This window comes from Asparagus officinalis, chromosome 1 (assembly GCF_001876935.1).
Source record: "Asparagus officinalis chromosome 1, Aspof.V1, whole genome shotgun sequence".
Classification (NCBI taxonomy): domain Eukaryota; kingdom Viridiplantae; phylum Streptophyta; class Magnoliopsida; order Asparagales; family Asparagaceae; genus Asparagus; species Asparagus officinalis.
In genome coordinates, this window is record NC_033794.1 from 124025780 (window position 1) to 124044724 (window position 18945).

The window sequence follows — 18945 nt, forward strand, 5'->3', positions numbered from 1 at the left end:
AAATGCTAACTCTCTTAGTAGTCTATTTCCTTTAGCATGCCAACTTGCTTTTTCCAGAAATGTTTCAGTAAGATCTCAAGGATATCAGGGCATCCATGGTTGGATTTGGCACCCAATCCTCAGGAGGGGTATCTCAACAGGAGAGCAAAGCGAAGTTACCAAGCTATATGCTCATCTTGTTTCTAACCAAGCTGACATTTCTCCATTCCATGACAGTCTGTGGTGGCCTTACCATACATCGGGTGTTTATACTGTCAAGTCTCTTTACGCCATCTTATCCTTCGGGGGGGTATATCCTCCTATCATAAATTCATTTGGAAGTCTATCATCCCGATGAAAGTTAAGATCCACTTCTGGCTTATTTCCAGAAACAAGCTTAATACCAGAGCTAACTTGATTCACAAAGGATGGACTGGGGACCCTCGTTGCCCTTTATGTTCGCTGGAAGTTGAAACACAAGATCATTTATTTATTAGCTGCTCCTTTGCTCAAGCAGTCTGGTCCTCTCTCCTCCCCCTCGCTCCCATCTGCTCATGGCCCCGATCCATGGAGGGTCTGATTGCCTTGCAATCTGATCGTAACACTTGCTCTGATATTAGAACTATCTGGAAATATTTGTTGCTTAGCTTCTGTTGGAGAATGTGGCATTGTAGGAATCTGCTTATTTTTAGAGATGTCATTCCTAGTCCCAACATTATAGCGGCTAATATTGCTAGATATGTATTGTTTTGGACAGGTGAAGAAGCTGAGCGAGTGGCGACTCGCACTCGGAGGGCAGCTCACAACTTAAAATTGCAGGAGCTTGTGAAATCCAACAGCGAAGGAGACTTCGGGGACAACTTTTCTAATGACAGTTGACTCTCCCCCTGCTGGTAGTCTTCAGGTTTCCTGATGCAGTCTCGTTCTCCCCTCTCCCTTTTGGATGCAGCTACATTCTCTCAGTCCCATAGTTGTAGTCTCGTATATGTATGTTTTTTGTTGTCTGGTTTATTCAGCTTCAAACAGCTTCTGTGTCAAACTCTGATGTGGTGAGTTTATGTTTTTTGTTTTTTTTTGGGGCTTTGGTAGATGGTTTTTAAGTATAGAGTAGTTTTGGGTAGGTGACGACACGGTCCGCTCCTTACCCTTCTCCTCTCTACTTAGAATCTTGTCATGCCCCTTTTGAGTATTTCCCCTCTTTCCCCCTGTTAACCCCTTGGTTTATACATATTTATATATATATGAACAGGGTATCTCACCCTGTTTTTCAGTTCAAAAAAAAAGTTCACAACAATAATATAAGTTTACTAGTAAAGGAAGAAATATTTTAACTGATAAAAATAAAAAATTAAAAAATTAAAAAAATAAATGATCCAAGGATCGAACCACAAACCACCGCATAGTATACAACCCATCCAACCACTTTGCCAAAGTTCAGTTGTACATTCTTCTACCGACAGGTTTAAACATATTGCCATTCTTAGTAGCCAAATAACTTTCCTTAAGATAAATAGTCTTCGTTAAAAACTAACATACTCTGTTGTATAAACCATATAAATAATTTAGTTAGATAGCTAAATTATTTTAAGAGGGAACCAGTTAGGTCCAAACTAATTTAGTTAGATAACTATTTAAATCATTAAGTAAATATATGCGTCTTTAGCAGATAAAAACAAAGTATATCTAAATAAGAATTAAAAAAATATGTAAGAGTATAAAATCTTTTCATTTACATTTAGAAAAACAAATATATAACTCACCAACCATAACCATTTATCTATGACCAAGAGGTTAAATTAACCGAATAGCATACTTCATGTTGCCAAGACTAGATGCACCAAATCATTAAAACTGGTAACAACAACTTCAAACACAGCGAAACCCTAAGGATCTACACGTAGGAACCTCTTCATGTCAAGTTTATCTAAGAATCATAAGCATAAATTGTGAAGTGTGAAGCTAATATATAATATTTCATATGGAAAACACCATACAGTTTGATATTTCTTATTAAGTTATGGTCATGTGTACGTTTGAAAATCTTAAGACCTATGGAAGAACAACAGGAACTCCAAACCCTATGCATACACATAAATCAAGTGAAGTGAAGTGTGCAACAGAGAAAAAAACAAGTGAGAACAGGTTTGCACAAGGGAACATTTATTCCTACGGAAAATAAAAATGAAACCAACTACAATCTATTCACTATGACATCTAGAAAGGAACACTGGTATTTAAATAAGGAATTACAAAAGAACTTAAAGATAAGAATTTCTTGCATGAAAGAAAACTCTAAATAATAATAATAAAAATCAAGGAAAGGATGCTTGCCGATGATAATAAGATGATGAACCCCAAATCCCAAAAGAAAATTCAAAACTCTTCTTTCTCCTTGTCTTGCTCTCTGCAGGTTTCTCTTTTTTTTCGCTTTTTTTCGTTTTTTTTTCCTGTCGTACCTTGAAAAGGAAAAAGGGGAGATAAGGGGTTTAAAAGATGATGGGGTTAGGTGTTGGTTAGTTACAAATAGTGGAGATATTCTTCCGAGATCTAGGTAGACCTAGTATGAACAACAAATATGATTAACATGAATTAGGTGAGGTTTAACATCATGTAAAGCTAGAACTAATATGGTATGAAAATAGAACTAACATGACTCCTATTAGAACTAACATAACTGCAAATAGACCTAATATGAATACAGCTAGAACTAACATGATATAAATTAGAACTAACACAATTGCAAATAGAACTAACATGAATATAACTAGAATTAACATGATAAAAATTAGAACTAACATAACTGTAAATAGAACTAACATGAATACAACTAGAATTAACATTATATAAATTAGAACTAACAAGATATAAAGTAGAACTAACATGAAGCCAATTAGAACTAACATGAGCTACAATAGAACTAACATGACTCCAATTAGAACTAACGTGACCTCTATTAGAACTAATATGAACATTAAATAGAACTAACACTAGCTGGAAATAGAACTAATATGATCTGCGATAGAACTAATGTGACTCCAATTAGAACTAACACAACTGGAGATAGAACTAACATGAATACAACTAAAACTAACATGGTATGAATTAGAACTAATGTGACCCAATTAGAACTAACACGACTGTAATAATAACTAACACGAATACAACTAGAACTAATATTGTATAAATTAGAACTAACACGACTCTAATTAGAACTAATGTGACATAGTTAGAAGTAACATGACTATAACTAGGACTAACATGAATGCAACTAGAACTAACATGAGTGCAACTAGAACTAATATGATATAAATTAGAACTAACATGGCTCCAATTAGAACTAGAATGAACCAAAGTAAGTAAAACGTGGAGCTTAAACATAATAGTGGCATGCAACCTGGGACATATGTAACCCTTGGCTTTTTCTTGCCCTCCAAAGCAACTCCAATACCTCTAATAATTTCTACATGAATGAATTGAGCACATGCAACTCCTTTGACCCTCTTAATGCTATCCAGGTACTTAAGAACATGTCTAGGGATACCTTAAATGCTTCAGGGGCACCATATCATAGAGCATTGATATAGAATTTGCAGCAGAACAAAGTATTAGATATCCTTCTTTTCTGAAGATTCCACAAGCCTTTCCAGTTGCCCTTCAAGGTATTTTTGATGGGTGATTGGTGCTTTTTTTTTAACTTCTTTCCCTCTTCAGATTTGAAAAGATTAGTGAAGTATTCCACCCAGATTCTATTTCTGGAGTCCCAATTGATATTTAGGACTTCCCCTTCATCTAGGAAAAAAGTATGGTTATGGACCAATTCTAAATCAAATTTAACACTTTTCATTCTCCCAGTTTTTGAATCAGAGATAGAAAATATGTTATTATCACTATCATAATAGCTCAACAGCAGCTCAAGTGTGGGGTGATCAGGCGCAGGAGCCCTAAATAATATATAGTGCTCAAATATAACTCAACGATATGCATCCCTATGCTACTGACGAATCTTCAGGGCAATACGCTTCATAAATTCTCAATAAGCCCCAATATTGCTGGTTAGCCTTATTGATTCAACCGCATCAGCATCATCAACTTTTTTCCAATAAATAAAATCAAATGTTCAAGTGCAATTAAACCTAACGTGAATAGAAATTAGACCTAACACGAATGGGCTTCTAATAGAACTAATACGATCTGTTATAGAACTAACATGGACTTAATCTAGAACTAACATGAGCTGTTCTAAAACCTAACATTGTTTAAGATGAACTCAAATTAGGGAAAATTACGTCGAGTCCCTAAATATTGGATAACCTGCACTTACTACTTTTTTGGGTTGGGTTCGTTGGAACAGATAGTGGTTGTTGTTATTCTTTTCCGGTCTCGCCATTCTACTACCTGCCTTTACATTTCCATAAGAGTTTGAGTGGCTTCCTCCGTGTTGCCAAGCCCAGATGAACTATCTTTGTCCTTCAACTCGTCGTGATGAATGATTTCGTAGTCGTTAACGGATTCTGCTTCCCTAAACGATATTTTTCCGGCGAAAACTCTACTCTAGTTTGAAATCCGGTGAGTTTTTTGAGTTTAAAAATTTCGATGTCTCCTTAGCAGTAGAAGAGAGAGAGGGTACTTGAGTAGGAATGAGCGCAGTAACGGGGTTCAGTCCCATCAAAGGGTGCATTCGTAACTTCCGCTGGGCTTTTTTCTGAAATCCGCTACTTTGGGGCCTAAACACAAATACAATGTGTATTTGGGGCTGATCCACATGAGCCAAAATATAATGGGTCAGGTCACATGAAGTCCCTACTTTTGGGGCATTGACACAATTTTCCCTAACTTATAAGGTTATGTTAAATGTCAAATGACCAAAAAGAATATATTGTTGTAAGTTTGTAGTGTAAATTATTAATTTATTTTATACTATCTAGATAACTAATAATAATAAATTTATTAATTATTTAAAACGTAAATAAGTTATAATTAAATATGATTATTAACTAATAATATTGAGATTAATTAATTAAATTTATTATAATGAAATAATTATTATTAATAAAATTAATTAAGCAATTAGTTATCTCATATAAAAATATATTTGATTAAAATATTTTTATATATTGCATTATATTGTGATTACTAATTACTAGTGTTGAGATTAATTAATTAAATTTACATTCGTGAGACGTTACTATTAATAAAATAATTATTTAGTTAATTAAAATTAGTTATTTCATAATAAGAAATATATTTGATTAAACTATATTACATTATTTGTGATTACTAATTATTAATATTGTGACTAATTAATATGTCATATTAATTAAATCTTATCAATAATAAAATAATTAATATATAGATATGTAATATTATATATATATAACAATATTATATATTATTATTAATAAAATGATAATAATTAATGAAATGAATAAATTAACTAACTAATTAATAATATTAATTACTTTATAATAAGAAAATATTTAACTAAGCAAAGGTAATAAATAGGTATTTATGTTTTTGGCGAAAATAAGGAATGTTCCTTATAAGTAGCGAAAATATGAGTTGGAAAATCCTAACTTATTTTTTTTCTACTTGTAAGTAACAAATAAGTAACATAAGTGACTCTTACCAAACACAATGTTGCTAATTTATAAATAAAAAGTTACTTATAAGTAGAAAGGGAAAAATGCTTCCAGCCCCCAAAAGCTAAGAAAACATGCTTCCCACCCCCAAGACTTTGTCAACGTGTGTTTTACCCCCAAAAATAAAGATTATGTTCTCTGAACCCCCAAAACACAAAACCCAAAACATTAAAATATGTGAAGACCATAATACCCTTCTCTCTCTCTTTCTTTTTTTATTAAAATATGGTGAGCATTATTTTATTATTTTCGTTTTCTCTCTCTCTTTATCATAAAGTATTAAGATGATAGTTAAAATGATTGATGATGATTATTTTATTATTTTCATTTTTTATTATTTTGGTTGTTTGTATTGGGAGATTGTTAAAGTTACGGGTTAATTGTTAATGTTACGAATTAATTGTTAATGTTACAGGTCAATTGTTAAGGTTATGAATCCTCTCTCTCTCTCTCTCTCTCTCCTTTTTTTATTAAAATATGATGAGGATTATTTTATTATTTTTGTTTTCTCTCTCTCTTTATCATAAAGTATTGAGATGATAGTTGAAATGATTGATAAGGATTATTTTATTATTTTTGTTTTTTATTATTTTGGTTGTTTGTATTAGGAGATTATTAAAGTTACGGGTTAATTGTTAAGGTTACGAATTAATTGTTAATATTACGGGTCAATTGTTAAGGTTATGTTGTTAAGGTTAATGGTTTGTTGTTAAGGTTATGGGTTTGTTGTGTAGGTTACGGATTTGTTGTTAAGATTACAGGCTTAATTGTTAAGGTTACGAGTTTAATTGTTAAGGTTACGTGTTTAATTATTAAGGTTACGGGTTTAATTGTTAAGGTTATGGTTTATTAATTGTTAAGGTTACGGTTTAATTGTTAAGGTTACGGGTTTAATTGTTAAGGTTACGGGTTTAATTGTTAAGGTTACGATTTTAATTGTTAAGGTTACAGGTTTAATTATTACAGTTATAGTTTTAATTGTTAAGGTTACGGGTTTAATTGTTAAGGTTATGGTTTAATGGTTAAGGTTACGGTTTAATTGTTAAGGTTATGGGTTTAATTGTTAATGTTACCGGTTTAATTGTTAATGTTACGGTTTAATTGTTAAGGTTACAGGTTTAATTGTTAAGGTTACGAGGGAGAGAGATAAGGGATCCATAACCTTAACAATTGACTCGTAACCTTAACAATTAAACTCGTAACCTTAACAATTAAACCCGTAACCGTAACAATTAAACTCATAACCTTAATTAAACCCGTAATCGTTACAATTAAACTCATAACCTTAATTAAACCCGTAACCTTAACAATTAAATCATAACATTAACAATTAATAAACCATAACCGTAACAATTAAACCCGTAACCTTAACAATTAAACCCGTAACCTTAACAATTAAACCCGTAACCTTAACAATTAAGCCCGTAATCTTAACAACAAATCCGTAACCTACACAACAAACCCATAACCTACACAACAAACCCTTAACCTTAACAACCAACTCGTAACCTTAACAATCAATGCATAACCTTTACAACTAACCATTATCCTTAACAACGAATATTCTAAAAATACAAAAAGAATAAAAATAATAATAATAAAATAATAATTCTCTTTAATCATTTCAATATCATCGAAGAAACATCATGATAAAGAGAGAGAGAGAGAGAGAGAGAGAGAGAGAGAGAGAGAGAGAGAGAGAGAGGAGAGGATTCATAACCTTAACAATTGACCTGTAACATTAACAATTAATTCGTAACCTTAACAATTAACCCGTAACTTTTACAATCTCCCAATACAAACAACCGAAATAATAAAAAACAAAAATAATAAAATAATCCTCATCAATCATTTCAACTATCATCTTAGTACATTATGATAAAGAGAGAGAGAGAAAACAAAAATAATAAAATAATCCTCATCATATTTTAATAAAAAAGAAGGAGAGAGAGATAGAGAGGATTCATAACCTTAACAATTGACCCGTAACATTAATAATTAATTCGTAACCTTAACAATTAACCCGTAACTTTAACAATCTCCCAATACAAACAACCAAAATAACAAAAAATGAAAATAATAAAATAATCCTCATCAATAATTTTAACTATCATCTCAATACTTCATGATAAAGAGAGAGAAAAAACGAAAATAATAAAATAATGCTCATCATATTTTAATAAAAAAAAGAGAGAAAGAGAAGGGTATTATGGTCTTCACATATTTTTATGTCTTGGGTTTTGTGTTTTGGGGCTCAGAGAACAGAATCTTTATTTTTGGGGGTAAAACACCCGTTGACAAAGTCTTGGGGATGGGAAGCACGTTTCCTTAGCTTTTGGGGGCTGGAAGCATTTTTCCCAAGTAGAAATTATTAAGTTACCTAACATGCACGAAGTCTAGATCAAGTGTTGATGTAAAGAATTAGAGCTGGTTATTAACGTTAAACCTGGATGGTAACTGTATCACTTGGATATAAAACTAATCAATATCTATTGAATATACTTTATATCTGCTAACTATATCCAGTATCATGTTTACGATATAATGTACATGTTAAACTTTGTCTATTCCTATTTAATATCAAGTAATTGTTAATATATCTGTTAAAATTCATGACCAAGTCATATTATTTGTTACTATCACGGTTAAAAAAATCACACCTCTCTTTGACATTTCATCAAATACTTTACAAGCAATATCCAAGATGCCACATATTGTATACTCTTTTAATGTTCTACTCCAATAAACCAAATCTCACTCACACACTTCAATTAAAAATAAACTACCAAGATTCAATCTACCACTAAGAAGTAAATCAAAATAATACAATTATGAGTTTTATTTGAGAGAAATGGTGGAGGGGATAGGAGAGGAGTGTTGGATAGCAGGTTCCTAATATGTTTCCTAATTTGTTTTGGTAACAGGTTATTGGGATTTCTAATCTGTTTTGGTAATATGATTCCAAATATGTTTTGGTAACAGGTTAATAGGGTTTCTAATATGTTTTATTTTTTATTTTAGAATTCCTAGTATGTTTATAATTTTAGGATTTCTATATATATGGAACAATTGGAAGAGAGAATTAAGAAGAAAATTAGGATATTTGGAGCACAGAAAAGAGGTATTTTCTGAGCTATTGGTTAGGTTTTTGTTTGGAGAGAATTAGAGATTTGTTAGCAGGATTAATTTATGAGTTTGAGTGATTTGTAATCTCAGTTTATACTCTTCTTCTCTATTAGTGAAAAACCCTATCCTTTTCTTGTCTCGTGAACGTAGGCAACTTGTCGAACCACGTTAAAATTGGTTGTTTGTGTTTGTGGCATTAATTTGGTTCGTTTGGCCTTCTCTCGACGTTCATTTGATTTGATTTCTCGTAGCATGTTGGTTTGGTTGTTTGGCTTCCACAATGCTCAACAAGTGGTATCAATGTCTGGCTACGCTTGGGCTATTTGGAGGAGTAGGTCATTTTAGAGGCTCACCTAGGGCTTCGTTTGGTGATAAATGTAGGATCTTTTTGATAAATATTCTATCTTTTTTAGTTTTGGATCTATTCTTCATTTGTTCCACATTTGTTTTAGTGCTTTGAGAAAGATGGTCGGAAAAGAAGGAGTTGTGGAGGGTACTTTTGACGTGAAGATCGTCCAAAGTTTGAATATTCATTCTATAAAGATAGATGTGAAGAAGTTTAATGACACAAACAATTTTGGTCTTTGGAGATGTGAAGACTTGGATGCGCTCAATGCGTAAAATTTAGAAGATACTTTGGAGTTGGACGGGAAACCGGAGGACATTGAGGATAAGGTTTGGAAAAAGATGAATAGAACAGCGTGTAGTGTGATTAGATCTTATTTGACTCAAGATTTAAAATATGAAGTGATCAATGAGACTTCAGCTAAGAAGATTTGAGAGATCCTAAAGGGCAAGTATTTGACTAAGGGGGTGTTTGGTTACATTTCTATAAATTATAGAAAATGTTTTCCATCTAAAATTTGATTTCCTTGTATTTCTTAAAAAAATTATAGGAAAAGTTTTAAGAAGTTAAAAAGTACAAATTTTCTTATTTTTTGTATTGTGCTTGTTTGGTTCAAAACAAAAAAATGACTCATAACTTTTGGGAAAATAGCAACATTTCCTATAATTTATAGAAATGTAACCAAACACCACCAACTTTATAGAAAAGTAAGAACTTTATAGAAAAGTGTTAATGAGTTTTATTATTTAAATAATAAATGCGTCAGATTTCCAAGAGATTTCCGCCCATTTTAGAAGGAAATCAATTTCTATAAATTTTGGTACTTTTCTATACTTTACAGAAAACATTTCTGTAAATCTTTTTTGAGCCAAACACAGTTTGTGGAAATCTATAGAAAACTCTTAATTACAAAAATGCCATTGTTTGTACTTTTTGAGATAACATTTCTCAAAAACAATGCAACCAAACACCCCCTAAGAGTATAGAGAACCGCTTGCATTTGAAGAGGAGGCTTTATCGTTTCCAATTGAAGAATGAGACCTCTATTGGTGATCACATGAACCACTACACGAAGTTTCTTGCGGATTTAGCGAATATAGATGTGATGATTAAAGATGAGGACAAGGCGTTGTTGTTGTTGAGTTCCTTGCTTGACGAGGAATATGAGACATTCGTTCTTACTCTTAATAATGAGAAGGCATCTCTTTCTTATAGTGAGGTCACCGCTGTACTTGTGAATTATTAGCTTCGAAAGAAGGATAAGGAGACTTCAGTTGAGCCAGTAGCGGGGGCATTGGTCGCAAGAGCAAAGAGTCCAAATAGTGATAGGTGGTCGTAGTCTAGAGGGACACATCTTGGAGTTCGTAGGAATCAGTATGCCTTTTGTAAAGAGGATGGATATTAGAAAGCTGAGTATCTAAAGTTGGTTGATCGAGTCAGGAAGAATAAGGGGAAAGCTATTTAAGCTTCAGAGGTGAATATTGTCAAGAATAGTGGCAATAATTCAGATTCGAATTCTTCAGGTTACTCGTTATCTGCACTACCATCAGTTTGTGTTACCGACTCTACAGAGTGGATGTTGGATTCGGGTGCTTCTTACTATATTTGCCCTAGGAGGGATTGGTTCTCTAGATTTTAGGAGTTGGAAAGAGAGGAGGTCATGCTCATAGATAATGACCATGAATGTCCTATTGGTGTCATCGGTACTGTTCGGATTAGGATGAGTGACAGAGTAATTTGGGAGTTGGTTGGAGTAAGGTTCGTTCCTCAGTTGAAGAAAAACATCATTTCACTTGGAGTTTTGGAGGCAGCAGGCTATAGGATGACCTTAGTCGATTCACGTTTGAAGGTCATATTGGGGTCCATGATTGTGATAAAGGGAAACAGGAGGAATAATTTGTATTATTTGATTGGGAGCATGGTGTTTGATAGAGAGCTGACGACTTTTTTCGATTTGGCTAGACTATGGCATTTGTTGAGGCTGGGTTATTTGATTGGTTATGCCATGCATGAGTTATTGAGGAGTGCTTTGACCTGCAGATTAAAGTCCTTTGAGCACATTGGTATGAGAAAGAAGACCGATGTGGAGTTTGTCACTTTTATCCATCGATCGATGGGTCTTTTAGGTGGTGTTCAGTCAGGCATTTGGGGGCCTTCCAGGGAGGCATCATTGGGAGGTAGTCGGTATTTGGTTTTCACAATTGGGGATTGTTCTAGGCATTAGTGGGTTGCAATCAGGTCATGTTGGTGCGAAGTCTTAGAAGTCAACAACAATTAGAAGAAGCGTATTGGCAGAAAGGTAACCCATCGTTCTAGCTTTGGTAGTAGTTCTTTCTTGCATTTGTACCGAGCTCATGGCAGTTTGAGACACTTTATTGATGTGGAGACATTAGGGCGACGAGATGAGATGACAGTTTTGATGTGTCATTCCTTACTGGAGGGGATCAGTGTTGGTTGTCAAGCATTGGTTTTGGTTTTGGAGCTTCGACATATTTGGGTCATCTTGGTCATAGGTTACCGACTGCTGTGTGTGGAGATTTTAGATCTGGTGGAGCTGCTTCAGATTTTGGATTACGTCGGATATTTGGTTGCCTAGCATTTTGTCACATTAAGGATGTGGGATTTGATCCGATTGCACGTTTGGGATTCAAAGGTTCGTTTGATTATCGGTTAGGAGCTTCTAATTTTGTTCTGAGCAGGTATGTCACATTTGACTCTCGGCAGGTGGAGAGTATTGATCAGATCATTGGGATATCGGCGGGTGGAGGGTGATACTACTTCATATTGGATGGAGATTACTCTACATACTCCATATCATACTGCATCGTTTGGGATTTTAGCTGAGGTGGCATAGTTTGGAGATCATTTGGATTTTGATGCAGATGATGAGTTGGTTTTGGATTTGAGTGCAACCGGTGGACGTGTTTTGGATATGACCATTGGTTTACCTCAGGTGGAGGTGTTTGATTTGTTTTAGTTTGGGGCCATTAGGAGCGCTATCAGTTACAGATCTGTTGGTGATATTGGTGAAGAGTTGAAATTTTTCTATTGGATTGAGGGCATTTGGAGGCCGTTTGGGTGAACTATGTTAAGACTTGATTCCTTAGACAAGAAGATACGTAGGCAGTCATTTATAATACAGCCAGTTTGGTGAGTTGATACCGATATTTGGAGTTTGTTCGCATTCTCGTTTGGGTTCTCGACTTGTTGTGGATTAAGTCCATTGTCGTGGATTTGTTCCACTTCGTACTAGACGCAACAAGTGAGACGTTTGATACGGGTGTATCTTCTCTTCGGGAGCTTAGCGATCCTCATGGGAGCTTGAAGATAGATGATTCTCATGGTATCTTGAGAATAGAGTAGAGGAGTCGTGGAAGAGGCCATTGGAAGCAACGAAGTTGAAGGATTCGTCAAAACTGCAGGAATTACAGTTGGGCTCTGGCCGGTCGACCGGCTTGGTCGCGGCGGTCAACCGCTTAGTGCACAGACCCAGACTATGTCTCGGGACTGAGAGCGGTCGACCGAAGGTGGTGCTGCGGTCGACCGGAAAAACCCTGTAATCGATTTTCCAGATTTCGACGTTCTGACCGGTCGACCGCCTTGGGCACTGCGGTCGACCGCGTAGCGGTTACGGGCCCTATGTCTCGGGACTGAGAGCGGTCGACCGAAGGTGGCGCTGCGGTCGACCGAAAAACCCTGTAATCGATGTTCCATATTTCGACGTTCTGACCGGTCGACCGCCTTGGGCACTGCGGTCGACCGCGTAGCGGTTACGGGCCTGGGTCTGTTTCCTGCTCCAGTTGGGATTTCTGTTTAGTATAAATAGAAACACGACTTTTCTAGGAAAAAGAACTCAGTTTTTAATCAGAAAAGAGATCAGGGAGGTTGTTCTTTGATCTAGAGAGATTGTGAGAGAGAGATTTTGTAAATCCAATTGATTCTCATAATCTAGAGAAGGTATTTTCCTTCGCCCTAATTATAACTCTTGTGTTCTTCAGTCGTTTTCTTCTTTACCCACTCTTGATAATTCCGTGATCAAGAGTGCTCGCACGGCAACTCGTATCACCTTCGGATCGCCCTCGCAACCGAGATGACAACAGAAGAACAACATCAGAAATGTCTCGAAGAACTCGAAAGATTGGATGAAAAGCGCTTGGAAGCTCAACAACACATCGAGTTTTATCAAGCCAGAATATCTAGGGCTTTTAACAAAAGAGTCCGACAGAGAAGCTTCAAGGAAGGAGATCTGGTCCTCGCTGCTCGTCGACCGATAATCCTCAACTCTAAGAAGAAAGGTAAATTCGAACCCAAGTGGGAAGGACCGTTTGTGATAGACACAGTCTACTTAAATGGCGTATATCGCCTGATTATTCAAGAAGGCACCAGGCAATTAATGCCAATAAATGGGAAGTTCCTAAAAAAGTACTATCCATAGTACATCCAGGATAACTCATTTGCCGGGAAGTTCCTTGAAGAATATTACAATTAATATTCTAGAGGATAACCCAAAATCTTTCTTTTACCACCAAAATCCCTCACTGATCAATTTCAATTGGCAGTGAGTCCACCAAAAATGTCTTTCTGGCCCTCTGACTCGGGGAAAGCAGGATTGACATGCAATCACTGCAAGCAGACAGCGCATGTGGCTGATCGTTGCTGGGATAAGTATCCTCATCTGAAGCCAAAAGGATTGAAGAAGAAGGAGGAGAAGAAGGCGTACGTGATAGCACAGGGTCCGAAGGAGGTTCCCGGGATGACCGAACCCAATAGCAGTCTCAACCTTATGGCGGGAAAACAGGCCACCAAAGAAGATGATGACCCGAGGGAGCAGCTCTTTGTTCTGAAATTGCAGGTAAAGACCAGCTTAGTGGATGCTATTGTAGATCCAGGGAGTCAGAAAAATCTAATATCTGAGGCATTAGTACAGAAGGTAAGGATAAGTCTGCGCCTAACACGCGCTGCCGGTTTAGTCTTTTTCCGAAGAAGAAGACACCAGAGTTCGATTCTGGGGTATCCTATCCTGAAACCTAAGCAGGGATAAGTCTACGCCTAACCCGCGCTGTCGGTTAGTTCTTAACCATTAAAAAGAACACCCGTTCACATATTCAACATTGTGGCAGGTTGTTATTAATAACGCCAAAATCCATGCCTTACACGCGTGGGGAATTTCATCCTGAATCCTAAGAAAGGATATGCCGACGCCTAACACGCGTCGCCGGTTTAGTCTTTCTCCGAAGAAAAAAGATACCTGAGTTCGATTCTGGGGTATTTTATCCCGAAACCTAAGTAGGGATAAGTCAGCGTCTAATACATGTTGCTGGGTAGCCTATTCCCATAACAATGGCGAAGTCTATGTATTCGAAGTCATAGCAATAAGTCTCAGAGGATTCAATCTCTGAGCGCAACGTTACATGCGAACGGATTTAAAACAATCCGCATGCTAGCCCGACTCAAACGGTAGTCGGTAAAGGCTAACCAAATCCGTTGAAGGCTGGGGGTTAGCCAAAAATCCTAAAGTCAACACCTAACACGTGTCGCTGGGTAGCCTATTCCCATAACAATGGCGAAGTCTACGTGTTCAATGTCGTAGCACAAAGTCTAAGGGAGTTCATTCCTTTAGCGCAACGTCACATGCGGAACGGATTAAAACAATCCGTATGTAAGCCCGGTTCAAACGGTAGTCGGTAAGAGCACGTCAAATCCGTTAAAGGCTGAGGATTTGCTAAAAATCCTAAGTCAACGTCTCATACACGTTGCTGTTTAGTCTTTTCACAGGAGAAAGACGAAGTCTACGTATTCAATATCGTAGCACTAAAAGGGTTAACTCTTTTAGCTTAACGTCACATGCGGAATGGACTTGAACAATCCGCGTGCTAGCCCGACTCAAACGGTAGTCGGTAAAGGCTTATCAAACCCGTTGAGGGCTGAGAATTTGCCAAAAATTCTATAAATACGAGTCATTGACGCATCAATTTTACAAATTGGTCTCGTGACTCAAGCATCTGCCACGCTCCAATTCCTTAAGAGCTTAAACTGTGAAGACTCCAATAAACATATGAGTATAAACGGTGTCAGATGCCGGACAACGCGTCGCAATGAAGCTTGGACGCCGGACAACGCGTCACAAGGAAGCTCAAACGCCGGACAACGCGTTGTAAATGAAGATTCAACGCCGATGACCAATGGTCAGTTCTATGTTGAAACAACCAACTCGAGCTAAAAAGTTAGAAAAGCGAGAATCGACTTCAAATTCAAAATTCCAACAGACGGTCAAACAATAAATGCAGCACCGGAACCCTTACAGACATTCGATAAAGCACCGAACAGCCTGGAGGACTGAAGGAATCAAGAATAGAAGCCACTCCAAATATCCTGAAGGATGGGACAATCATATCCAAAGTATTCTAGACTCTTCTATAAAAGAACGAGGCTGCAATACTTTGGAGGGGGTATCTGTAGGCATATAAAACTGCCTATAGGTCCCTTAACGCAGCTCGACACAAACCGACGAACCATCGGACGACGTATCCAAACACGAGCGTCAGTCCATAACGCCAAAGCCAAGTGACACGCAACGAAGTGGATTAACGAGGCAACGAGGCTAACAAACTGCTCGCAAACAATGGAATACATCCATTCGCATGCGGAATCAAGCTAACAGTTCGGTGAGTCAACGAGTCATCCAACCATACGACGGATTTGAACTCAAACACCGAGGCGGATTTACTGCCAAATCAGGATTCAGATCAACAAATCAGAGTCCAAATCAACCACGAGATCGGCAAAAACGGCAAAAACCACAACACCTAGGAGACTCGGCCAAAACCGAGCCACCTATAGGTCCGAGCCACCTATAGGTGGCTCGGCCAAAGCCTAGCCACCTATAGGTGGCTAGGTGGCCTAGCCACCTATGGGTGCCCGGCCAGATCTGTGCCCGGGCACAGATCTGAGAGCCTATAAATAGGCCCTTGAGTGTTCATTTTGAGAGGTTGGAACTTTTGGAGGCGAAGCTCTGCCGGATTCAAGACTCAGAACTTAGAAAGATTGAAGCTTTAGGACTTTAAGGACTTGCTCTTCCAGATCTGGTGCTCGGTGATCTTCAGCGCCAAATAAGGCAAGAGTTCGAGAGGAACTGGATCTCAGATCTACGTAGTCATCCTCCGGATCAAAGCTTGGCCTTTGATCCCGAGATCTAAAGGCTACTATTTCCTTGGCGAAATAGTACCCTCGGCTATTATTTCCTTGGCGAAATAATACCCGTCATACTGCATAGATCCGACCAGATCTAGATCGCGTGGTGGTCCACGGATTTACCCCGGCGTAGGCAAAGAACCCACAAAAGCGAGAGACTGCAAAACAGGATCTCGTGATTCGTTCGACAAACAAGGAAAGTTGTAATTTTTATTTCTTTGATTTTGTTGTAACCGGATCTTATAAAAAGATCGGATCTTTTGTAATCGAAAAACAATTACTTGAGAGAACAATGAAATCAATGAAGAAAATGATTTTCCCTGCGAACACTAAGTATACCAAGAATGAATCATATGAAGCTTGAATTTGATTGGTTGACTTGATTTGCATAGGCTTCAATATCAATGTAGCTCGTTTTCCTGTATATACTAAACAACACAAAATAAAATACTAAAACCAATATTAGTCGTAAATTGTTTGTTAAATCATCATTAAAACAAGAAGGTCAACAAATAGGCTCGAGGCAGCACATGTTTCTTTGGGGAAACTAAGATGACTCCAACTCTTGAGGATATTTTCGAACTTCCGGGAGTGCTCACCACATTGGTTGCCCGAGAAGCACTGTCGAAGTATAATTGCCACACTTGCTGATGAGAGGTAGTATTGACTTTATGAGTTTCATCTGACAAATCTTTATATAATTTGGCTATATCCTTTGCAGGGTTAGCCGCTAGAAGATCACAAGTCGCTTGCCCTTTGACCGACTTCTGTTGCTTGAAGTGTAGGTTGTATTGGGACAAGAGTAGGGTTCATCTCGCTAACCACAATTTCATTGAAGTCGGTTGCGTCATAAATACCCGGACTGGGATGATATTAGAAATGACATAGATCGTCTGTCTAACCAGGTAGTGTCGCATTTTCTGAATTGCGAATACCAAAGCGAGGCACTCTTTCTCGATCATTGGATATCGAGATTCGACGCCTACCAAAGTCCGACTTAGATAATATTTTTTCTGTTCGTGACTGTTGTCATCGTCTTGTGCGAGTAAAGCGCTTAATAAGTGGTTCGTCGCTTTAACGTAAATCAAGAACGGTTTACCCGACTTCAGTGCAATAAGGACAGGAGGATATGACATATATGCTTTGATATCTTTAAAGGCCTTCTAGTAGGTGTCGTCCTAAACAAATGATACACCCTTCTTCGTGGGCTTGGAAAATGGTTGGCATTTCCTTGATAGGTTCGAGATGAATCAGCGGATATAAGCCAATCATCCTTATAATCCTATGAGTTCTTTTAGATTTCTCAGGGGTTGCAATTCATATATCACCTTTATTTTGTCAAGATCAATATGGATACCCTTGGTGGTGATGACGAACCTGAGGAATTTGCTACTAGAAATTCCCAGGAAGGATTTGGTAGAGTTCATTTTCAATTGGTGACTCCGCATGAGATCGAACATCATCCTCAAGTCTTTAATGTGGTCATCTTTGCTATGGATTTTCATGACCAAGTCATCAACATAGCACTCGACGGTATTTCGAAGGTGTTCCTGGAAAATCTTCATCATGTCCCGTTGATATGTGGCGCCTACATTCTTCCAGCCGAAGGGCATAACCGTATAGCAGAAGATGCCAAGTGGTGTCCTAAATGTGGTATGCTTTTTGTCATTTGGGTACATCTTGATTTGATTGTAACCTAAAAATCCATCCATAAAGGACATTCTCAATAACCCGCAAGTGTTGTTAATGATGATATCCGTGATCGGTCGGAAGAGGGAAATCGTCCTTTGGGCAAGTGGTGTTCAGGTCTCTGAATTCGATGCAAATCTTGATTTTCCCATTCTTTTTAAGAACCAGTACAATATTTGCTAGACATTCGAGATGTTGTTCCTCCCTGATAAAACCCGAGTCGATCAACTTTTTAACATCAGACTCGATCGCTTCCATAATTTGTGGACAAAACCGTCTATGCTACTGCTTGATAGGTTTGGCATCCAGTTTGATATTGAGGTGATGCATCACCATGTTTGGATCAAGTCCTAGCATATCTTTGTAATTCCAAGTGAAAGTATCTATGTATTCGCTGATGTGGGTAATCAACTCTTTGTTCTCATCTGACGGAAGGCTATTGCCGATGAATATGGGTTTCAGATTCGCTTCGTCACCCATATTCACCTGGACCACTTTGTCTTCGGTGGGAGGTTCTCTTTATTCGAATCTACCACCATATTGGATATTCAGGTGATGGATCCAAAGATCTTCCCAAGTTAGGAATTGATTGTCTTCCTCTATTATGGCGAGATCGACTGTGGCCATATTCAACATCAGGCCTTTGAACATTTCTCTAAGACTAACGCCGGAGTCCCAGTTTGAAGAATCATATGAGTTTCCATCCTTATTCGCTAATCGGTCGATGACTTGCCAGCAACACTCATCATCGGGTGAAGAGACGTAGCCTAGACCCCTTTTATAGTCATAATATTTGTCGGGTTTTCCTTTCGGTACGTAGACCGGGTAAGGTGGAACTCATGAACCTTGACCAAAACAAAGACCTTCTTCGAGTGCGAAGTTATATCCCTATTTCTCCATGAAGTTACACTCTTGTTAACTGTATTTGAACAAGTGAGGACCGGGGTCTTTCATCATCATTATCTTCCTTTGAGA